The 23,588-nt window shown below is 56.3% G+C and overlaps 2 protein-coding genes across 9 annotated transcripts in view; one reads left to right on the forward strand and one right to left on the reverse strand.

Moving 5' to 3' along the window:
* Positions 1-23,588, reverse strand: part of DENND1A (DENN domain containing 1A) — a 917,228-nt gene that overhangs the window by 752,141 nt on the left and 141,499 nt on the right. The window lies entirely within an intron of this gene.
* NEK6 (NIMA related kinase 6) overlaps positions 1-23,588 on the forward strand; it is an 81,479-nt gene that overhangs the window by 10,062 nt on the left and 47,829 nt on the right. Inside the window, exon 1 of one of the 3 annotated variants that reach the window (XM_077768198.1) lies at positions 16,223-16,288. The exons of the other annotated variants lie outside the window; for them this stretch is intronic. The gene's annotated coding sequence lies outside the window, so the exon portion shown is untranslated. Of the gene's footprint in view, positions 1-16,222; positions 16,289-23,588 lie in introns of those variants that run through there. 3 annotated transcript variants of the gene reach the window in all.

The following is a 23,588-nucleotide window of genomic DNA, read 5'->3' on the forward strand; positions in this document are numbered from 1 at the left end:
GAGCGGAAATCTCAGGTCCTGCCTCTGGGGGAGTTTCCCTGGCCCAGTGAGGTAGGCACGCACATAACCCATTCAGCAATTGGTGGCTGTTACCGTATTGACAATAAGCAACATGGTGTGGAGCGAGGACTGTAGCTTGGTGGCACCTGTGAGGCTCAGGAACTCCTCTGCACCCTGGGACCACGTTAGCAATCACTCAGCCCAGGGCTGCCCTCCCCGAGGAATTCTTCCCTTCCTTGCTTTGTTTCGTCATTCATCGATCCAACAGAGCCAGGCACTGTTCTCAGGGGCATAATGAACAAAAGAGACAAAACCGGCTGGCATTCTGGTTGGGGAGAGCCGTCATAAACAAGAAATGAGTCAAGCATGTCCAGTGTTAGTGGTCTGAGTGCCGGAGACAGATGAACGGGAGTTGTGGTGTGGGAGGGGTGGGGGTCCCACCCTTCCCCGCCACGAGGCTCCCTCCTAGGGTGATGCTCCCGCAGTCTCTCCCTTCCCTCCAAGGGCAGTCCCCTGAGAGTTCACATACCGCCTTTTCTAGGTCCCAGCTCTCCGGTGGGGGCGGGGGGGGGCGGGGNGCTTGCTTTGAGAAAGTGGTTTTCCCAGCTGGGATGTGGGAATTTTCCCTCAGGCGCTCCCAGGACTTTTCAACTGCTCGTTCTCAGGGCCGCTGGTTACCAGGGCCAACCTGGGCAGGCGCTGGCCGTGTATCATTGCACTGACTCCTCTTGGACACCCTGTGACCCAGGCTCTTTAGTTCCATTTTACAGACCAGGAAAGGGAGGCTGAGCGCAGCTGAGTAGGTTGCCCGAGGGCACACAGCATGTCTGTGGCCAAGTCAGGATTCGAGCCCAGGCCTTGGGCTCACAGAGCACACACATCCTAAACCACTCTGTTCTAGTGCGGACAGATATTTTTGTTTTTCTAAGCATCAAAAACCACCTGTTCCACTCAGAGCAGCAGATGTCCAGCAAGCGCCTACTGTGTGTCAGGGCCGTGCTGGGTGCCACGGGAGAGCGTGGTCGAGAAGAACGTTCAGATTGGCCTGAGAAGTGACTGCAGTTACTCTTTCCTCCAGGCCTGTGAGGTGGGTAGGGTTAGCCCCATGTTAGGCATGAGGGGGCTCAGGCCCAGAGAGGTTCCACAGCTTGCCAAGGTCACACACCCCTGGGCAACCTGACTTCACTTGCTCTGCCTTCTATCAACCGCGGCTGTGTCACGCCGGCGTCACCCTCCACCCTCATTTTGCACTTGGACCAACTGCAGCCTGAAGAACGATTCGGCGGCTTGATTCTGAATTGGAGGAGGGTGGACCCTCGCATACTTTTGGAAATGGACACCCTTTCCGCAGCAAAATTGCTTTTGAGATGCCCCTGACCCTCAGGGCAAGAGACCAGAGAAATGACAACAGGCACTGAGGGCCTGATAGGCATGGGACTGGGGAAGGGGGCTGTGTCGCAGGTCCTCCCCGGACTCACAACCAGGGCAGCAGGGTTTCCTGACATCAGGGACAGACGGGCCTTTTAAAAGGAAATGCTTCCAGAGCTGTCCCGTCCCGCCATTAGCAAACAGTCCTCAGACAGCAAGGAAACTGCCTTATTCCATATTCACGAAATGGAGAGCCTGCGATCAGACCTATTTATTTAAACCCAGAGTAGATGAGGCTAAAGACTTGAGCTGTGAGCGGGCGCGCCGCCTCACTGCAGCAGGGAGCCTAATCTGCAGGGTTTTCTTCCCATTTACGGGTTTTTTTTTGTTGTTGTGTATTTGTAAAATGAGGCTTCTGCTGGCAAAAGCAGGTTTTAGCGAGTGCGGCAGCTCTTTCAAGATCTAATAAGGCCCCAAAGGAGGGTGTGTTCTGGCAACACTTTCCTTCCCCCACCGGGGGCGCCCGATTCGGCTTGCCTCCTGCACTTGGGGCACCAGAAACCATCCGTCTTTCTTCCCATTAGCGGAATTACCGCCGTCACGTCTGCAAGGACGAGATGGGCCCTTTGGAACTGCCTTGGGGACAGAGGCGGGGGCGTCGGCCACGCAGTTTTGCTTAGACGGGATAGGAAAGAAAAAGAGAGAAAAACCAAACTCTCACAAATGGCTGGTTCCTTAGGTCTTAAGAGCCAGGGCCCAGGAGGAAAGAGGCGGCCGGGCGGGTCCAGTCCCGCTTCCTGCCCGCATTCCCGGGCAGGATGTGCCGTGATGCCTCTCAGAGGAGAGCGGACCGCACAAGAGATGGGGCCTGCGGTCGGAGATCTGGGATCCTGCCGGCAGACCCCTGTGTCAGGGAGCAAAGCAGTTGGGGCTGCAGGTTAGAAAGAATGTTCTGCCGTGGCTTGAACTGCTTCAGGATGTCAGGAGTGATGTCCTGATGGGCAGCCAGGGGGACGGGGCGGGGTGGGCCCAGCCTCTCTGTCCTCATCAGTAAAGGGAGGGACCATGAGCTCTGTGCCTTTTGAGTCTCCTTGGTTGGCTCTTGATACTTGGCTTTGGGGTGCAGCCAAGGCCCACAAAAGCCAAGGGTGAGCCTTGAAGCGAGAGGGAAAGCAGGATTGTAAAGCAGTCATGACCTTGCAGCATATTGAAGCATCCTTTGGCTCCCGGTGAGCTCAGAGCGAGCTGGGGGCCGTGTGTCCCTGGGGTGTGTTCAGGGGGGAAAGTCCTGCACCTAGCCAGGGGTGGAGCCTCCCCACCCTGCGCCCAGCACCCCCTCTGCCAAGGCCAGTTCTCTTAACGGTGCGTGATTCTTTATGTAGAATTGTCAGCTATCTTTTTCTAAGCGCCCCTCCTCTTATTGCTAATATTCCTTTGTCATCAGAGCACCCATCAGGGGTTTACATGTGCTATCATCAGCTAGTCTTCACCTTTAAACAGCTCCGTTTTATAAGGGAACCCCAGACTCAGAGAGGTAAAGGGACATACCCAAGGTCACACAGCAAGGATTTGAACCCAGATCTGTCTCCCCTGGGAGCTGCTGTGCTGATAACCTGGGAGGATCTGCAGGTTGGAGGGGGCATGCTGGGCAGAGCACTGGGCCTGTGAAGCAGGGGTTGTGGGAAACTGGAAGAGGCTCTCTGGAGCCAATGTGGCAGATGACAGGTGCCACCTGGGACCGGGGTCAGACAGGTAAGGAGGCCTTCGATGCTAAGCTCTGGAGTGATGGCTTTATCTGGCTGCTTCAAAGGCTAACGTGGTGTTTGTGGTGGCGGGTCTGGAAAACGGTTGGGCGAGGGTAGGTGCTAAGACCAGGAAGGGGTGAACAGGCAGCAGTGTGGACAACAGTGTGGACTGTCTCTGAGCCTCTCTGCTGCCCACGGCTGCAATCCCATCCCTTTGGCTCTACCCCAGCCCCCCACCTCCCCGCCTGCCACCCCAACCCTTCCTGCTGGGTGTCTGGCGGGAGGCCCCTCACCTCCGCACCCCAGCCTCCCTCACAGCTTTCTTGTGAAAGGCAAGGCCAACGCCTAGGACTTGCTGGGGACAACGTGAGAATAAATGATAAAATATGTAAAGCTTGCAGCACCGCTCTGGGAATGGGGGGGAGGTGCCATGGAGGTGTTATTTTCCCTAACTCCGATTTCTGCTTGTCATTTCTTTCCTTCCCGTCAGAGAAGCTGTTTTGATTCTGGGATATGAGAGAAGTCAGAGTTAATGCCAACGCACCAGCCAAGGGCCAGGCCCATTTAAGCTGTCTGTCCCTGACCACGTTCATTTCCCGATTTCCAGGCCATTTCATTGATTTGCAGGAACCCTGGTTCTAACCTACTTCCTAGGGACCCAATTGTGTTGTCACTGTGATTGAATTCTGATTCTCTCTCGATTGATTGATTAATTGATTGGTTGATTGATCTGGAGAAGTCAGAGGCAAAGCCATGAAAACAATCGGCTCATCCCCCCACCCCCTCCAAAGGGCCTAGCACCTGCTGGGGATTAGTCTGAATGTTTTTATGTTGAGTGGACAGATAAGGGTGAGGAGATAAATGTGTCACTTACTGGCTGGGTGACTTCATGTATCTAGGGTCTCATTTTTATCATCCCCAGACCCCATATTTCAGCTGGGAAGACTGAGATTCAGAGAGGTGGGGATTGTGGCCAAGACAGCCAGCAGAGAAACCTCAGGGCTGGTCTGCCCACGTGTGTGAACTTCCGCTCCCAGGAGAGCTCTGATCCATCTGCCTGGCCTTTCCTTCCAGACACCAAGCTCCTCCACAGCTGGATGCGGGCTGCCCACACCAGGTCCGCACTCCTGCTCCCGTGCCGGGGCCCCTCCGTCCTCTAAGCACCCCCTCCCCTCAGTGTTGGGCAGAGATGGGGCAGATGCACCTCCTGGGTGCACGCTCTGTTCACTTGAATTACACCATGTCATTGAACAGGCAAGCCTTTGATGTAGGTCTTCTCCCCATTTTCAGATCATGAAAGCAAGGCTCAGAGAGTTGAATGAAACTTAGCCAGGGTTTCCCAGCAAGTAAGTGACGGATCCCAGGTTCAAATTCGGGAAGGACAGTCACCTGCTGGCTGAAGAAGGGGTGGCTTTAACCCATTATTGTGGGCATGATGTCAGAGGCAGCGCTTTCACTCGCTGAAGAAGCAGGAAGTGTGCTGGGGTTGGGCAGGGTAGGGGGTTGCCCCTTGGTCCCCAGGAAATGTGGGGCCAGTTAGGGCGCCAAACCCACTTGGTCCCTGTGCATCCACCCCAGGCTGCCTCTTTCTGGCCTCAGTTGCTCTACCTGTGCAGTGGGAGGACAGGAGGACCTGGCCTGAGTGCCGATTACGTGCTAAGCAGCTTGCTGCACAGTCTGAATTAGTTGTCCCCGTGACCATGTGAAGCCATCATGTCCTCATTTACATGGCCTGACCCCCTCCTCGGCTATGCTTCCGTCACAGCGCTTGCTGCTGTGCAATGTCTGTATCTACCACTTGACCACTTGACCCCTCCAGGGGTGGGGGGATGGGTAGGACCTGTGCCTCAGACAGCCCTTGGCTTTGTGAGTTTCTCAAGAAATGCCTGGTGCGTGACGATGGGATGGAAAGGAAACTGAGGCCCGTAAAGCCCCGGTCAGTCCGGCGCCAGCTGGGGCCTCACTTGCTGACCGGCTCTCAGCCTAGAATTCCAGGTGCGCCTGTCTGTGTCCCCACAGGTTCACGCTGCCCAAAGAAACTTCCAGTCTGCACTTGTGGCTTTGGATCAGCTCTGAAAAAGCGTGTCCTGTGACCGCTCAAGGAATCTGGGCCTTTCGCCCAGAAAAGAGTATGTTTCCTGGCTTCCTGAGAACTGGGGCCCACCCTGCCCCTGGCCGGGGCATACAGAATGGGAGTGGGGGAGAGATGGACTCTGGCCCGGAAAGCAACGGCATCAGACCTTATCATCTGAGGTTGGCCGCCCTGTGCCGGAGACTGTCCCGGCAAGGCCACCTTGGCATGGCCGTTAAACCTAGCAGCCTAGGCAGAAATTTCTCCACTTCTGGGGTATCTTCTGCGAGGGAACTAGTGCTCTTGAGTTACTGGAAAAGAAGCATTCCTCACCGCTCATGCAAAGTTTTATCCCTTGGACGGCTCTCCCGGCACACCTCACGGGTTACCACGTGGCACACGTGGGTGCGACGTTCATGAAGCACGGGGTGACTGGCTTCCATTGGGTCATCAGGCCGCTGGGGCCAGATGTTTCGAAAAGCTCCTTCTGGAGTGCCTGGCATCTAGCCTCCCCCTCCGAGGCCGGGTGTGGGTTTATGAGGTGTCTTTGAAGAGAGCTGGAGTCATCCGGCCCGTGATGTCTGTACATTGAGTAATTTCACGATTTGGTTTTCTTTTCAAAAGAAGGATCTGTGCTTCTTTCTTTTTCCCCTGCTTTTTCCTTTGTATTTTCTTTTCCTTGGGACCCTCCCTCATTGAGTGACCTGCAACGCCTCCTCCCTGGGGTGGGAGATCACCCTGTCTGGAATGACCCACAGGTTAACTGGAGTATCCTGGGCAAATTTCCAAGAGGGAGAAAACCTTTTTTGTACATAGAGGAGAGCGGGAGAGGCCAGCCTCACTTCTCCTCAGCCAGGAGTGAATAAAAATAATCACTCCACAGGGCACACTGGCTTGAGTTTGCTGGTTCCCCAATGCCAGACCCAGGCCAGGCCTGGGGCTGTGTGAGATTTTCACCCATCTATAGTGAAATGAGAAAAACTTAAAGAAAGTTTTCTTATGTCAGGTGTCCTCTTGTGTGCTGGACAGTGATAATAGATGGGAATTTTACCATAGATGCTACCATAGATGCCAGAAAAAACATTGGCAACCTTACAAGGTCCATCTTCAAAATTTAGGGGAAATGTTACAGGCCTGTGAAATCCCCAGACCTGGGAGCCACATTTACTTCCCCTGCAGCCTGAGAAACAGAAGTGGAGCCTGGAGTCTTCCACAAAGTCTTCAGTGCCTGGGGAGGCTGGGGAGCTGGCAGCCTGTGAATGGTGGTCATGCTTGGGGGTGCGTTTCTCAGGGCCCCCATAACAAGTCACCCCAAACTGGGGGCTTACAACAACCACAGTTTACTCTCTCACGGTCCTGGGGCCAGAAGTCCAAAATCAAGGTGTTGGCAGGGGTTCGTTCCTTCCGGACATTCCGAGGAAGAGTATGTTTCACATCTCTCTCCTGGCTGCTGATGGCTGCCAGCAATGCTTAGCGCCCCTTGGCTTGTAGACCCATCACTCTAGTCTGTTCGTCTGTCATCACACGCCCTTCTTCCTGTGTGTCATTCTTCTTATTAAGACACCGGTCATTGGGTTTGGGCCACTCTAATCCTGTGTGACCTCATCTTCCACTCTCTACATCCACAAAGACCCTATTCTCAGGTAAGGCCCCGTTCCCACGATCCAGGTGGACACGAGTTTTGTGAGGACACGGTTCAGCCTGGGACAGAGACTTGAGGGCGGAGGAGGAAGGCCTGCCTGCATAGGGCGCTGCCAGGTGTTCATACTTCAGAGTGTCTGCTGCTGTTTGAGTTAAAACAGGGTCCCCAAGACGGGCCAGGGCCCCGCTGTTGCAGGCAGTGCCGCCAGCGCAGCCTCGGCCTGCTCTGTGGATAGAAGGTGGCCTGTGTGGCAGGAAGGAGGGATCTAGTCTCTTCTCTTCCTTCAGGGACCCTTATCTAGTTTGGCACTGTCTCTGAGGTCTAGCATCCCAGCCTGGACACTTCCTAGCCAGTCATCTTGCTCAAGCAAGTCCCAGGGCCTCTCTGGGCTCTGTGTCTCCCCCACCGTGAAATCAGAGTAATGATTCTAGCCCTGAACGATTAGGAGATGGCTGTGCGACTGAGAGGTTTATAACGCCCTTTCCTGCATTCTTCCAGTACCCAGCACTGAGCCTGGTACACAGTAGGTGCTCAGTAAAAACAAGCCAGACAAGAGAGCATATCTTGGGGCCTGGAATACACTTCACAGCACTCTTGAGATGTGGTCCTAACATAGTCCCTTGAGAGGTAAGTTCTGTAGCCATTTCCTTGCTCCTGTGCACAGACACAGTTACCTGAGCTGACCAGGGCAGGCATGGGGAGGTCCGGTGCGTGCAGGTAGCATTGGCAGAGGAAAGGGGCCGCTAAACGACATCTGGGGCTTTGATTCCTCACATGCTGCACTGAGTAAAACTATACCTGGGCTTGGTGCTGTGGGAGGCAGAGGAGTGTGCAGAAGAGCACTGGAAGGGAAGTCCGGCTTTGCAGCCCTCTGAGCCCAGATGTTCGCTGGCCCTCATCACTCCTGCTGAGCCTCCCTCTCTGCTGCGGACCTGAGGCCGCTGCTGTCATTTGGGTCTGTCCCACAACTGCTGCTAGACTTTCCTGGCCTTCAGGCCTTTGCACCTGCTGTACCCCCTGCCCCTGGTCCTCTGCTCAGAGATGCTTGCTGTTCTGAGACGGGACAGACGGACTGCACGTACCTTTCCCCGTGTTTCCACACCTGGGCATATGTAGCAGTGATCACACTGGGTTGTTGGTGTTGGTGTGAAACACCTATCTCTAAACAGGGAGCTGAAGACAGAGGCTGGTCCTAGTACACGTTTGAAAATTGAGTGAACAAATGATTGAAAGTCCTTGGACACTTCTCTGCTCCGTTCCTTGGTTTCCTGTCTTGAAGATGTTGGATGTGGGCTGGTGGGTGGGTTCCTTGGGGCCCTTCTAAGGTCTCTGGTGAGACGTGAACTCTCAAATGAGTGGATTCAGAGTTTCCTCTGCTTCCGGGAATAGAATGGGGGCGTGGCAATGGCACCCGTTTGGCTAACAGTTGCTACGGTATGAATGGGGCATGGGGGACTTTCTAGGTGCTCAGCACAGCATCCTCAGTTAATGGATACCGGTGTCTTTGAAAAGGCAGGACTCAGGCAGCATCGCTGGTTATTTTTTTTTTTTTTTAATTTTTTAATGTTTTATTTATTTGTGAGAGAGAGAGACAGCATGAGCAGGGGAGGGTCAGAGAGAGAGCAAGACACAGAATCTGAAGCAGGCTCCAGGCTAGCTGTCAGCACAGAGCCCGACACGGGGCTCAAACCCACGAGCTCTGAGATCATGACCTGAGCCGAAGTCGGACACTTAACCGACTGAGCCACCCAGGTGCCCCAGCCTCGCTGGTTATTTTAACTGCAGTTGGGCCAGCCCTTCCCCACCTGTCCCTCTGCAAGACTTATTCCCAGGCCTGTGGAGGGAAGGATGTGTGCAGGATTCTGTCTTCTTCCATGTCTGCCAGGGCTCCTCCTGATGGTGCATACGGGTTCTGCTGGGTCCATCCAGCTCCAGGCTGGCACGGATTTCAAACCTCCACCTCCACTGTCTCCCCGCTGTGCAAACTTCTATCTCTCTGAGACTTAGTCTCCTTACTTGCAAAACGGAGACAGTTATTCCCACCCCGTGGGAACGAGCAAGTGGACGGTGTGTGGCCTGGGGTGGAATCACATGATACGGTGGCTTTATCTTCTTAGCCTGAGTATTCCTCACGTTAGAGATCAGGGCACAACAGATCAGCAGTCTGTTTTCTGAGGCCAAAAAATGTCTGTCGTCTGAAGAATTTTGTTTTGGAAGGCAGGTTTTGGGTCAGAACCTTATTCTCCCAGGAATTTCACAGTTGAGCATCCCAGGCATGTTTTATAAGCTGGGTGACCACCCGAAGCCTTTGAGCCTTCCACGTGGATGTTCCCAGGTCAGGCTTTTCGGGAATCTCTTGCACAGCTGGGCTGCTGTCACGTCGGTAGCCGGTAGCGTCCTTTCCACAGAGAGGGCTCTGTCTGGCTATGAACAGACGTTTTTTTTCCCTCTTTCTTGGATGCCTGAATGGCAGTCTCCCTCCCGCGGTCCCAGAGGCCGACCTGAGTGTAAAACTCCAAAATGGACATCAGAGCAGGGCCGTCCATTCCTGCTCGGACTCCCGGCACCCAGCGAGGCTCAAAGAGGTGGGTCGATGGCTGCAGTGACCCAGGAGCCTCCTGAAGCCCCAGGCTGTGGTTAGAAAGGCCGCTGAGCAAACAGACGCGATCAGAGGTCACGGAAAAGACAGCCGCTCAGAGCAGCAGCCGAGATTGAGGAGGATGGCCCCGTGTCTTTGGAAGCAGGCCTGCGGGCATCCAAGCCCCAGATGCAAGCCCCCTGGAAGCAGGATGCCTGCTGGAGATCAGCAGGGTTGGGAGAACCCTGGGTGGGAGAACTCCAGGGTGAGTTCTGGAACCATACACCTTGCTCCAGATCCCAGCCCTTCCGCCAGTACAGTGTGCCTGACCTTTTCATGCCTCAGTTTCCCCCTTCTGTAAATGGAGATAATAATGTACCTATGAGGGGTGAATAGATTCACGTCACTTAAGTCCATTAGAACAAGGCTTGACGCATGGTAAACGAATAAGGGTAAACTGAGGTCCGGAAAGGGCAAGGGATTCATCTGTGGTCACTCAGCAAGTCACCGGGGCAGCCAGGCTGAAACTCATGATTTCTGGTCCCGTGGACATTTCCCTCCTCCCCCTTCACCCTCAGTCAGACTTTTTCAACTCTGCCTCTTGCAAAGGAAATCGCGTGACCCTTCAGCCCGCAAAAATTCAGACTGCACAGAATTTCGGAAACCTCTTTGGGCTGGCTGGGGGCCTTGCTGCAATTCTGTTCAGCTGCTAGTTCTTTTTTTCTCCCCCTCTTTTTTTTCTTTTAAAGCTCCAGAAGATTTCTCCTTTCTTGTCTCCCCAAATAGAAAAATTAACATTTTGGTAAAGGAGTTTGAAGACTTTGATCTCTACTGTGAATCCCTGAACCAACCCACCCACCCCCGTTCTTGGGCCTCTGTTTCCCCATCTCTGAAATGAGAAGTTTCCGTCCTTTGCAGGTTGATGGCCCCCACCTGCCAGCCCGTGATTGCTCTGGGGACAGGCGGGCCACTAGGTACCACCCGAATTCAGGTCTGTGCTGACGGTCGTGTGAGCACTGACTGAGCAAAAGCTGGTGGTACATCCTTCTAGGAAGTGAGGTGAAGCCCACCATGATGCCACCCACTTCTGCCCACCTCCTGGTTGCAAAGGTTATTTGAGTCATTAGAGTTGCCTGTGTTTTTTTCTCACTCTCCTGCTTCAGCAAAATGCTCTGCAGTCCCTCTGGGCTGAGCCCAGGGTAGCCAGGAGCGTCACATCTGTAGGCCTCCGGGGTGTCAGAACTGAGGGGCTTGGTGGCTTCCTGATCTCTGCTGGGGACCCCAGCCCCGAGCCCTGGATGCTGCCAGCCTGGGGTCACCCCTCTGAACTTAACTCTCCTCACCTGTGAAATGGGCAGATGAGCCCTGCCCAGCAGGGGAGAGAGCAAGCCCAGGATAGCTGGATCAGAGCCCTGCGCCATCTCATCCCCTCTTCCTTCCCACCCACTAGGCTGTGGCTTACCTGGGACCCAGCCGCAGCATAGGAGGCATTGATACGCCTGCATCCTCTCTGGCTGTGGCAGCCCAGGACACTTGGCCAAGCCAGGAAGCCTGGAGACAGCTGCTGGCCCATCAGGGCCAACAGCAGCCTAAGTGCAGCCCTTTCAGCGTTTTGACTGAGATCCTGGGGCCCAGAAGGGGAGGGCCTGGAGCAGGGAGGCAGTGGGGCCAAGACGGGCAGCCAGGACACTGGGCCGGTGCCACCTCACCCCCTAGTCCTCCTCTCTTCTATGCGTGGTCACTCTGAGGTCAGCCTGGCAGCATCAGGGGCCCGGCCCAGCTGAGCCTGGGAATTCAGAGACAGGTGCCATGGTGGAGCTGGAGCAGGAGGCAGTGGATTCAAGGCTGAGCCCCACCTTGCCACCCCCTTACAGGGACCTCAGGCAAGTCATGCCCACCCGGAGCCCCCCTCTCAAACGTGCTGCTCTGCCCGCCTCTCCAGCTTGCCATGCGGTATGGTATGGATATAAATCCCTCTGCAGACATTCAAGAACTGTCTGGACGTGAAGAACATAGTATTTATCACCCCCAGGGGCATTTACATACCCCCCTCTCTCAGTGTCTGGTACGGAGTAGGTGCTCCGTAAGTGCTGAATGAATAAGTGACAAAAGTTACTATTTATTAGGTGCCTGATACATATCAGACACCACACAGGGGGGTTCCCATAAGGTGCTCTAAGCCTCTCAGCAGCCCTGGGAATTTAGGTATGTCCCCATTTTACTGATAAGAAGAAAGCTGAGGCTCAAAAAGAGAAATTATTTATCTGGGGTCACACGGCAAGTGGTTGAGGAAGTTAGGGTTCACGCCTGACTCTGAAGCTCCTGTATCCCACAGTGGCCCACTGGGCCCCCCCCAAGCCCGCTGCTACGTGTTTAACAAACAGCTCCCTGGGAGGGGGCACTTGTCCAGAGCCCTGACTTGTAATGTTTGCCAGATTCCTTGGTGTAAATCTTCCTCCCGTGTTTGATTTCAAGCAATCGAAGTGATAGCAACTGTCTGTCAGAATCCCTGAGAATGCAGCAAGCCGCCCTCCCGAGCCAGCCAGCGGCTCCAGCGCCCCTCTGCACCCTCCCCTGTGCGTGCCCGAGGCCACGGAGTTAGGAGTGTCCCCGGCCCGGGGCCGCAGACTGGAGCCAAGCAGCTGGCTTCGGGGTGTATGTGTGTGTGTGTGGGGGGGTAATACGTGTGCCTCGGACACATCCCCAGCCCTGTCCCACTAGAGCCCTCACAGCTCCTTGGGGTCTCGGTGTCACACACAGACTTGGGCGGGATGGATGAGACCCGGTACCATCACTGCAGTATTAAGGCCCGCCGGCCCCACCGTGTGCGATATTCCTGCCAGGCCCGGAGCAGAGCCCTGTAAACGCCAGGATATAATGGACAATAAAAGTCGCTGGAAAATAGTGAGTCTCCTAGGACCACCGGCGTCCCTGCCACACGCCGCCTGCCAGAACCGCGAGCCCTGTGATCATGAGGCACGATCGTCATGTAAATATATAGGGTCTCTTGCCAGCCGCGGGCCAAGATTTATTTTATTGAGACAGTTGGGGGAGGGGGGCTGCTCAGGTTCATCGTCCTGGTAACTTTGTGAAACGCTTTGCCATCACTTCCCAGCTTCTGAGGGAATGTGGCAGGAGCTAGCGCAGCCTCGCCCACGTTTCCAGTAAGGGGGGATCCCCCAGAGGCCACATTGGCCCAAGGACCTGGCTGGCCGTGAGACTGGGGTCCCCTAGAGAATGAGGACTGGCCTTATTGAGAACAGCTGGTTTGCAGAGCGAGCTGGCGGAGAGATTTGCTGTTGGATCAGCACTGTTCTTTTCACGATGATAATGGTAATCGTGATAGCTGCAGCCACGTTTATTGAGCTCCTGTGTATGCCAGACCCCCGATAGTCCTAGGCTGGTATTTTGCCTGCACATCCTCGCTTAACAGCCCTGAGAGGTGGGTCCTCCCCAGACCCCTGTTTATAGAAGAGGGAATGACAAAGAGGTGACCCGTACTGGCCTGGAACTCGTGTGACTGGACAGAGGCAGCACAGGATTTGAACTTGAGGCTCTCTGACTCCAGAGCCTGTGCTGGGGGCTGCCTCCTGACTACCTGGCCTTCTGGTCCCAGGGGGACCAAGGGTCACCACCTCCCTGAAGCCCTCTTAACTGGTTCAAGTTAGAAGCAGTGGCCCCTTTTGTGATTTTTGCAACACAGATAAGCACTTTGCTCTGCCCCCCCCCCCCACATTTGCCTTTTTCCCTGAGGGCAGGGACCCATTCTGTACACTGCAGGGAGTGTCCAGGTGAGGATGCAATTTTCATCCAGGGTCCGCCTCTCTCCAGCTGGGATGCCTCTGGCAGGTCACATGACCTCTGGGCCTCGGTTCTCCCAACTGTCAGGTGGATGCACTGTCTGCCGTGCAGGGTTATTTTGTGAGCACACGAGCTGCTCGAGCGTGTGCAGCACTCGCTCCCGAAGGACCTGGCCTAGCATGTGGCACTTAGGGGGGACTCTGCGTGATGCCCCCACATATGTACCTCACCTCCATGGTTGTGTGTCTGGGAGCCTGGGGGACATCAGAGCCTTGTCCCCATCTGCTGTGGCTTGTCGTGAGCGGTGAAGGGCCGTGTTGAGGGAGCTTCTGGAAGTCCGAAGCCAGACAGCGCAGCCCCTCAGCAATTCCAGACCCAGAAGATCGGGTTTTCCTCCCAGGATTGCGTGCCTGATAGATGCAGGATCCCTGAGCTCGGCCGTGGGGCCTCCTACAACGCATCAGCACAGAAAGAGCCCCCCGAGTGTGGAGCTAACCCACTGTGTTGTAGGTGGGGAACTGAGGCCCAGACACAGGCTGTGGCTTCCCCAAGGCCATGCAGTCCTGGGAGAGCCCCAGGCCCTGAGGTCCCCCACAGCCATCATGCCACACACCACAGCTCAGAGCAGAAATCACCTGCATGGGTTACAAATGGCCTTGCACTTCCCAGGCCCTGCTTGGGTCAGCGAGGGGAGGAATCACGACCCAGGAAGGTGCAGGAACCTCACGTGCCCCAGAAGGTGTGGCCCCAGAAGCTATGATTGCCTGTTGGACCTGCCGGGTGGCAGACTGGGTGGAGAAGTGGAGCTTAGCCTCGTGGACATGGTGCTGGGGCCACGTGGTAGCTCGGGAGGCCCTGCCGCTGATGGAGGGGCTGGTGCACCTGTCTGCGCCCCTCGGCACTGCTCCTCCCTCTCTTCCATGTCCCAGATGGATGGGTGGGGGGAGAGCGTGACCAGCAGTGAATGTGAGTGTTCAGGGGCACAGGGGCTGAGCAGAGCTGAGCTAGACTTCTGGAAGTTTCTCACCACTTCAGGCCCAGGAGGAAGAGGAAAGCTCCCTAGGGTTGGCTCACATGGTGTGAACCTGTTTTCCCCGGGCGCTGTGCTGTGTCCCGAGGGACAGGAGCACGCTTGCCCCTCAGAAGCAGCTCTCTGCCCTGGAGAGAATTCCTCTCCAGCAGACAGGAAACCAGAAGCAGAAGAAAAACAATGTTTAGTCAGAGAGTGCTCAACTTGGGGACCTGTCTGGAGCTTCCTCTGTGAGTCAAGGCCGAGGACACCCCCATAGCGAGGTCGTGGAGGACGGTCCTTGGGTGCGGCACGCACCAGGGCCTGGGTGCGGAGTCTACCCTGCAGGCCTATGGAAGGCTGGCCTGGGCCCAGCAGCGCCCACCCAGGGGGCCAGCACCTGGCATATGCCCGACAGTTGGGCCCGGCCGGCGGGGAAGGTATGCTGGCAGGTGGCCGAGCCGCGGTGCCAGGATCTGGCTCGGTGTGTCCTCTGGGGCCTCAGCTGCCATATGCCTGTGTCAGTCCCAGCGGTCGAGCTGCAGATGGGGCGTTGGTGGGGGGGTGGTTTGCCCAGAGGGTAGAGGTGGCCCTTGTCTGGAGGAGGAGGCAGGTGCGGGCCACAGGGGTCCTTTTCGGAGATGTGGGCTGGGCCTGCCCGGAGCCTTCCCTGTGTTCACATCTGTGCGGGTCCGCCCACCTCCGTGCCTTTGATCGCACTGTGTCCCTTCCCCTCTGCTCCTAAACCTGCCCATCCATCTAGGCCACCTCAGACTCTACCTGTCGTAGAAAGCTGTCGGTGACTGTGCCTGGCCCAAAGTGAGAATGCGTCAGTCCTTTTCCTGGGGGCACTTTTCCTGTTCTTCTCTGGCGTCTGTGTTTGGGGGTTCTCTCCTGGGGAGACTGTAAAGGCAGCGGGGCTTTGAGTCACCTCAGGGTTACCGGCCACCAGTCCAGACCCTGCACACAGAGAGCAGCTGGGAAGACGTATGGAGGGAGGAGGGACAGGGACACGCTGAGTCCTCAGCTCCAGGATCCACTGCCCTGTGGGGAGAGTAGGGGTCCTGAATAAGGAGGTAATAATAGTCAATAGTAACTCCATGGACTGGGTGTCTGTTACGTGCTGGGCCCATGGCTAAGTACTTTTGATTCACGTGATATCACGGCCCCGCCAGCAGCCCAGGGTGGTAACACTGGGGCACGCGCAGCTGGGGCGCGGCAGTGCCAGGACCCCAAAGCAGGGCTGCCTCCCACCAAGGCTCTCCTCTCTCAGGCAGCAAACACCTTTGTCTCAGCTTACAAAGGAAGAGACTAGAAAGGGTTAGGCTTTTCAAGGGACAGCAAGAACTTTTGTACTTCTTAGCATTCGCTGGGGCCCGGCAGGGATGGGTGGGGATGGCGTGCAAGGGACAAGGGGAGGGTCACCTTGTCCCTCCCAAAGCCCAGGCTGGTTTAATCCTGCCACCTGCTGTCAGTGTGCCTGGCTCTGGGTTGGGGGAAAGGGGTTCATAAAGAGCCCGGAGAGCACATCCCTTTGTCTGGGCAGTGTGGGCTGTGGAATGGGTTAGGGACGCTGGGTCCTGGCCACATGCTGCCCCTGCTGTGCTCACAGCCCTAGCGAGCTTCTTGTCCCCCAGCCTCAGTTTCCTGGAAGGTGAAAATGGGGGAGCAGGACTGGGCGACCCCAGAGTACATTCTGATTGCATTCCCAGCCTGCTGGCTGGGGGCACACCTGATCGTTTTCCTAGACTGGTGGCCGCTGCCGTCAGATTCCAGTCCCTGGTGAGCATAGGGCTCCCTGGTGGCCGTGACAAGTTCCACTCACCACAGAGGTGGCAGTGGAGTTATTTTTGGAACAGCGCGTGGTGGGGGAGTTTCCTTTTGGCAGTGACTGGAGATGGGAGTCTTGGGCAGGGGAAGTCCCGTACCGAGACAGGGCCAGCCCCCCTTCCCTCACCCGCCCTGGCACAGAGAGGCCTCCCAGATGCCCGGAGGCCCCTGCATCGCACATATCCACCCTCGCCCTGGAGCTGAGCAGCACCCCTCCCAAGCCTCTCAGGAGCCACTCTGCAAGGTACTGGCCTTTGCCCTGCCTCTGGCTGCGGGGAACCCCTCACTCCTTCCTGCTGCCCCCTTTGCCCCGAGGGTGTGCCCAGCAAGTGGCAGGGAGGCAGGCAGGGGAGACTCCTGGGGCCCCTGCCCTGGCCGTACCTCTGCCACTGCCGCTCCCTCGATCCTCGGCCTGGTGGGGGCTGCCGGCGGGTCAGTGCCATCACCAGCCTGGCATGACCTTTGTCGCCACCCAGCTTGGGGTGAGGGCAGTTGCCAACACCAGGCTTCATGCTGAGTGATCGCAGGCTCTGCCGGAGCCCCTGAGGTGATGAGGGGGGCAGAGAAAAGAAACTTTTATTTCTCCGGGGTGAAGTTGGGCTGCCTGGGCTCGTTTCCGGTGTCTGAGCAGTGAGTTCTCCACAGAAGATTCTCCTGCCAGGAGTAGCCATTGCTTCAGACCTTAAAATGGGGGCAGGAGAGCAAATTAGGGGAGGCAAGGGGTTCAAGAACGTCCCGTGTGTGGAGGCCACTGGGCGGGATTATGGTTGTTCCCAGGTTACACTTTTCACAAACACTGAAGCCGGGGGCTGTCCCCCTGGGTTTCCTCCTTTGGTTATTGGTTGTCGGCAGTGGCTATGGTCTGAGACAGGATATGGGGGTAGAGGAATTTCTCCCTGGGATGAGCTGGCCTCAGGACCTCAGGCTTCTCCTTCCTGGCCTCCTGTGTTTACGGACTAGATCAGCAGCCGTTTACCTGGCCCTCCCTTTGTGGTCTGCTGGGGCTGCAGAGGTGAGTGGTTTGGTCTCTACCTTCAAGGAAATCTTCATCTGGGGAGAGAAAAGCATGTGGACAAGGAGGGACAAAGGCTGTGGAACCAGGGAGTAACCGACTGGGGGAGTCCAGGAAGTCTGCCTGGAGGAGGTACCCCAGGTTGGGTTCTGAAGCAGGAGCCAGGTTTGCCTGGAGGCAGTTCATGCCAAGGAGAGGGAACAGTCTGCAGAGGCCTTGAGGAGAGATTGAGTTCGTTTATCTAAAGACCAGGGGCCCTTGGGATGGTGGGATTGGCTAAGGGGTTTGAGCTCCTAGCAGAATGAGAGCCCAGCTTCCTGCCAGCTCCGAGGTGATCTCCACGGATTGTTCCAAGCAAATGAGATTAAAACCGGGACTTTGGAGAGAGTTAGGTCTAGGTGCAAACACAGGGCTTGCCATCCTGCTAAAGGCATGGGCTTGCCGGGTCGCTTCTCTGTGCCTTGGTTTCTTCTTCTGTAAAATGGGGTCATTGCAGACCTCACGGCAGGAATGTGCTGAGACGCTGCATCGGCATAGTGGGTGGGATGCGGCATGGCCTTCACCAGGTCCTGGAGCCAAAGGCCCTTCCTGGACAGAAACCAACTGCCTTGTTACTCCTTTAACTGAAAGATGAGATGTGTACCACCCTTATATTTCCCCTCCAGAATCGGGTTTTATTAAACAAGCAGGAGGAAATGAAAGGTGATTAGGAACCTTCTCAATTTTAAAAAGGCTCTGGGAAGCCGTGCAGTGTGAGGGGAGGTCTGCTCTGAGTGGCTTGGTGACTCCTGTCTGATCTGAGATGGTGGGGACCCTGCGCATGAAGGCACACGTTTCTTGCTTGGGTGTCAGGGCCGTGGGAGGAACTCCCGGCTTCCCCACCCCGACTGGTCATAAGCATATTCAGCCAGCTCCCTGTCAGGCCCTGGGCAAGACGCTGACGGTGTAGCGATGACCACAGAGGTGGGTTTCCTGCTTGAAAGGCCAGCAGAGGAGGAAGAGAGGGTGACCAAGAAAGCAGTTAGACACCAGCAGATGGGGAAGGGGGGTAGCACCCCACTGCCCTGCATGCCCATTCTTCAGGCTCTGACTGTTTCCTCTTTATGGAAGGAGACATCCAAGGCAAGACTTTACCAAGACCCCCCCCCGCCCCCCCCGGAAGTGCTGAGTCTGAGTAGGACCCAGGATCTGGTTCTGAGGCATGAGTGGGACTTTGGCATGCGGGTATGTGACTGGGAAGGGAGGCCCTCCTGTTAGGGGGCCTGGGGTGGGGTGGAGGAGCTGGGAAATGCAGGGCAGGCTCGTGCTGCTGGGCAGAGCTTGGAATGCTGTGTCCGGGCATTGTCCTGGGGGGCTGTGGGTGGGACGCAGCAGGCAGACAGGGATCTGTGTGTTCAGGGCAGGGGAGGGAACCTTCCCGTTGTGGGCTGGAGGTTCGGTTATCAGGCAGGAGGCCCTGCCACCCTAGCAGGACGAGGCTGGTTGTAGTCCCGTGTCTTAAGAGAAGACGGTCTTCTTCCGGTCCTGGAGCCGAGGCATCTGAACTGCGTGTGTGGCTTTGGGGCTGGGGGGTGAGGGGACATAGAACCGGTCAGGAAACCAGACACCATCTCTGGCTCATCTCCTTTGGCTCCCAGGCCCCCATGACTCTGGCCTGAGATTGGCTGCTTCCTGTCAAATGATGAATGGGTAACGTCTGCTTCTCCCCAGACCAGAAGAGAAGTGAGGCCAGGGTGGGGGAAGGACGCAGCAGCCAGAGCCACACCTCTGGGCCAGAATTCACTCCCATTCATTCATTCATGCATTCGTTCATTCATTCATTCACTCTCCCAAGGCAGCACAGACTAGGGAGTCAGACAGACTTGGTTTCAAGTGTCAGTTCTGCGTATTGCCTGCTGTGTGACCTTGGGCTCATCACTTAGCCAGTCTGAACTTGTGTGTTCTCTTCTGCACAATGCAGATCATAGCAGCCGCCACCTCGGGTTGCTATAAGGGGGCAAGGTATGTGCAGCACATGCCGCGTGCAAACACAGTGCATGTTAGTGGCGGCCATTCCTGTGTTCTCCCCACCAGCCAGTCTGCATGGGGAGGACATTCCTTATGGCCCCAGACCTTGTCCTGGGACATGAAGTCAGTGGAGTGCCTTTGGTTGCTCACAGCCTTTCTGGTCTGAGAAGCACGTTTAACTGGCAGCATTCTCTTATAGGTAGACTCCAGCAAGGGCTGTTTCTCCTCAGAGCCTCAGTTTCCTCATCTGCAAAATGGGGGTAATGGCACCTCTTGGGCTTCTTGGGAGCCATTCAGATCACTCAGCTCAGGGGAGGAACTTGAAGTGGATGTTCTGGCGCTGAAGCTGGTCCGGCCATGACCCCACCAGTGGCTGGTCACTGTGAGCTGCCACGGTTCCTGGCTGGGCCTCAGAGGCAGTCTGCCAGCCTGGGAGCCACGTTGACCTTCACTGCTTCCACCTCCGAATGAGGGGCAGTGACACCCCTGCTTTAGTTGACAGACCCAGATCGTGGCCGGACTCAGAACCTCATGGTCATCAGGACCCTGACCTGCACGCCCATGTTTTGACAAGGGCAGGCAGGACATGCTGTTTCTACCTCAGGTCTTGGGAACAAAGTGGGGTATAAACAAATACCTGCGCCCACACAGTATAGGAATGCAGTACCTTGAGACCCTAATACACAGACCCTCACATGCACAGACCCCCAAACCCGCCCCAAGCTGGGCCCTTCCCTGGAGCCTTCCTGAGCCACCTGGAGTCTTGAGTCATCTTCCATGGGGAGGGCAAGGGCCTCAGTGAGCTGCCAGCCTCCACGAGGTGCGGCATTTGGCAGTAGGGAAAGGACAGACACGACTCCTCTAGATGAAGTTTCCAGAGATTGGGAGGCAAGGTCAGGGTGACAGTCTTGGTCAGAGAGGCCACTGGAGAAACCTCACTGGCCAGCTCAGGAGCCGTTCCTTCCAGGCAGTGCCCAGATGAAACCTGGCACCACATTAGGAAGAGCCTTGTCTGAAGTCCAGGGCTGGGAGGAGAGTGTCGGGGGGCTTTGCAAAGGTAGCCGGGGTTCACGTGAGTGATGAAAGCATTCATTCCAGTGTGATCCCAAGGAGGACATGCAGTGAGGCAGATCTAGCAAGATCCGGGGGCCAACAGCCCCAGCTCTGTCACTTACTGGCTGTGTGACCCCGGGCAAGTCCCTACCCATCTCTGAGCACCAGTTTCTGTGCCTGTCACATGGAGGTGATCACTTAGCCCTCCGTTGCCCAGTGAGGATTAGCGATAATGATCTTGGTTGCAACTAGCGTCTCAGAAGGCCTTCACCTGTGTCAGGCTCTGCCGAAGGGGTTTACATCTGGTCACCCAAAGAGGAACATCTTACTATTAGCCCCATTTTCCAGATGAGGAAACTGAGACACTGCATGGTTAAATGAAACCAGGCCAGGATTCGAACCTAGTCAGTTGGGCTCGCAGCAGGCCTTGCTTAAACCCCTTGGACGCATCCTGATGTGGTCCCTGGGCACCTGTAGACATGCACACGTTGAGAACCCAGGCCGGGAGCCACACTGCACATCCTCACTGCCTGGGAAATGCAGGGCCCTTGCTTCCTGTAGAAGAAAGGCCCTTTTAGGTGGCCCTCAGTGTGGCCTGTGCCTGGGTCTCACATTCCGTGGAGTTTTGGCCCCTGACTTGGGCTTTGGCTGCCTGGGCCTCATTGTTCTGCCACTTGGCGGGAGCGGCCGGGCGCAGGCAGCCAGTTTGCTCCCGCTGCTACCCAGAGATGCCCATGTATGCTGGGGGAACTTCCCTGCTCTCTGTGTCTGTGTGCCTTGGTCTTTCTGCATCTACACTCCCTAAGAAGCAGTTTTTGGCAGGAATTTCCAGGGTAAAGGGCTTGGGTTTCCACTGAGGTATCCACAGACAGAAGGCAAAATCTCTGAAATCCAACACCCCTGGAGAGCGAGAGGCAGTGGCTGTCTTGGACCTGGGAAGGGCTTTGGAGTCTCCCCATGCAGCTTACTAGCCACATGACCTTGAACCTCCCCTCTCTGAGCCTGTGTCCTCATCTATAAAATGGGTCTCCCAACCGCCCCAGGATGCAAGGGAAAGATCTGGGCCGCTGGAAAGAACTGACGGTTCTTTTCAGAGAAACTTCCATGCCTTTCTCCCAACCATCCCCTCTTCCATTTCCCTCGCTCCTTCCCACTCCTTCTGTCCTCCCCCTTCCTCCTCCTCTCCTCCTCACCTCTCCCCTCCCCCCTTCCCTCTTCCCTCCTTCCCTATGTCGTGTCCCCCACCGCCGTGACACTTGGGGATCTGACTAGCACACTCCTCCTTGGCCGCTTCTTTCCTAGAACAAAGCCCCTCTTCCTCACTGGGGAGGACGTGGGGCCGCCCTTCCATTAGGTTCTGGACAGAACAGCTCGGAGGGGCAGTAATTTACCAAAGCTCCAGGGGGTTGGCAGAAAAGACAGCTCTGCTGTCACCATGGTGCTGTCCCAGAGGGCGTGGACTCTGGGGGGCTCCTGTCCTTGCGACCCCTGTGGGGGGAAATGGCCCCTCATGGCCCTGCAGCCTCGGGATCACCCCTGCCCACTCAGCACAGGTCCTGTTTTTGAGGGGAGTGTTTGTTCAGTGGGGAGATGATGTAGGAAGTGCTCAACTTTGTACGTAACAAAGAAAGATAGTGAATTGCCACTAAGAGCATGTGAGGAGTGCAGCGTGGTGGTTTTAGGCAGTGATGCCACCATGGGTTTGAGTCCTGGCTCCACTGCCGTGGATCTGGGAAAATCTCTTGACCTTCTTGTGCCTCAGTTTCCTTTTCTGTAAAATGGGTCAATAATAGACCCTGTCTCATGGAGTTGTTAAAATGAGGTGGGCTAAGAGGTGAAGTGAATGGAGCAAGGCCTGGCATAAAAATGGCACATAATCGTTGACTTATCACTGTTATTACTGTTATTTCTGATGAGGCCAGGGACCCCTGGACGGTGCTCCCGGAGTCCTGTGTGAGGCCTGGGGTCTCCCGAGAAGCCCTGTGCAGTCTGCTGGCTCTGGGTGCAGGTGTTGGGAGTGCACACAGGGGGAGTGACCTGGGCAGACACCTGCTAAGCTTCTGCCCGGCATGATGGCCAGGCTCCCAGCTGGTGAGTGACAGTGTTGAGATACAAATCCAGGCCCATCAGCCCCCAGAGGCTGGGTGGAGTGGGATAAGGGGAAGGAGACCCAGAGTCAGCAGGTGCGTGGGTGGGCCTGGCCTCTAGGCCACTCTGGCACCTTCTGAGATAAAGACAGAACCTTCTTGCTGAAGACAGTTCTTCTCCAACCTTTCCCTGGAGGTCTCCCTAAGGGCAGAGGACCGTGAACATGTCACCCTGAGGGGTCTGGGGGTGCAGCCCGAAGCAGCCGCAGAGCCCGCAGGAGTCTCCGGTTTTATCTTAAAATGCATGTGCATTTTACATGCTGTTGCCTCCAAATCCGGTTTGTTGTCGCACACATTTCCCCCCTGAGTAACAGCGCTGCCTCGGGAAGCTGCTCGTGTTTGTCTGTTTATCCTGGGGCTTTCCCTCCTGGTCCTCACCCTGTCGCCCTGGGGGCATGCGCTGGGGTGCAGGGGCTCAGGCACAGATGGTCGGGAGATGTGGCCCACACGGAGCGGGGCTGGGTGAGCAGGGCACCGACAGGGGACCCAGGTGGGAGGTGAGTACCCACTGGGCCAGATGCAGGGGGTATGGTGGGGGGAGAGGCCCCAGAGGTACAGACACTCCCACAGTGCCCTCTACCCCTGCTGCCTATTTGAGATAAGAGAAAAAGAGAGTAAGATCTGTCACATAAAATGCCATGTTTGTGGGTCAGACCTGGTTCGTCTTGGCAGCTTCACAGCCAGAAGATAGCACGGGCCCATGCTTTGGCAGGACGCAGCCCCCACCCTGCACGCCCTCTCCGCTGCTGAGGGCTCCCCCTGCTAGCCTGAGTTGGGTGCCTCGATTTTTGCCGTCTATTTGGTGTTCTGGAGAGCAGCTTTCTCCCCAAAACCACTGAGCAAACGTGAGCGGGAGGAGCTGGGCCCGTCCGGAGGGCACAAAGGAATCCTGGGCTCTGGACCCCAGCAAGCCAGGCCAGTGAGCGGGTTCTAGACTGGCTGGGGGTCCCTCGAGGGGCAGAGCTGAGGAGGCAGGGCTGGTGAGTCAAGCTAAGTGGGTCATTTAGGGCTTGGCGGACATCCTTTGATAGATCAAAAGGCCTCACAGACATCCCTCAGCCTGGGAGGGCTGGATGCCACCCACTGTGGCTGGAAAAACCTAGGCGGGGAGGAAGGAAGAGATTCCCTGCCCGCTGCCCAGACACCCCGTTAATGGGGGCGTGTGTTTACTTAGGATGTGTACCACAGCTAGCTGAGCCTCTAGACCAGGGGAAGGCCCTCCGTTTGGGATGTGGCTGGTACAGATGACCAGGTTCAAGATTGAGAGAGACAGAGTCCATCCAGGGAGAAAAAGCAGACCCTGAAAGGGCTGAGGGGGGGAAACG

Source organism: Crocuta crocuta, unplaced genomic scaffold (assembly GCF_008692635.1).
Source record: "Crocuta crocuta isolate KB4526 unplaced genomic scaffold, BGI_CrCroc_1.0 scaffold35, whole genome shotgun sequence".
In the NCBI taxonomy this organism is placed as follows: Eukaryota; Metazoa; Chordata; class Mammalia; order Carnivora; family Hyaenidae; genus Crocuta; species Crocuta crocuta.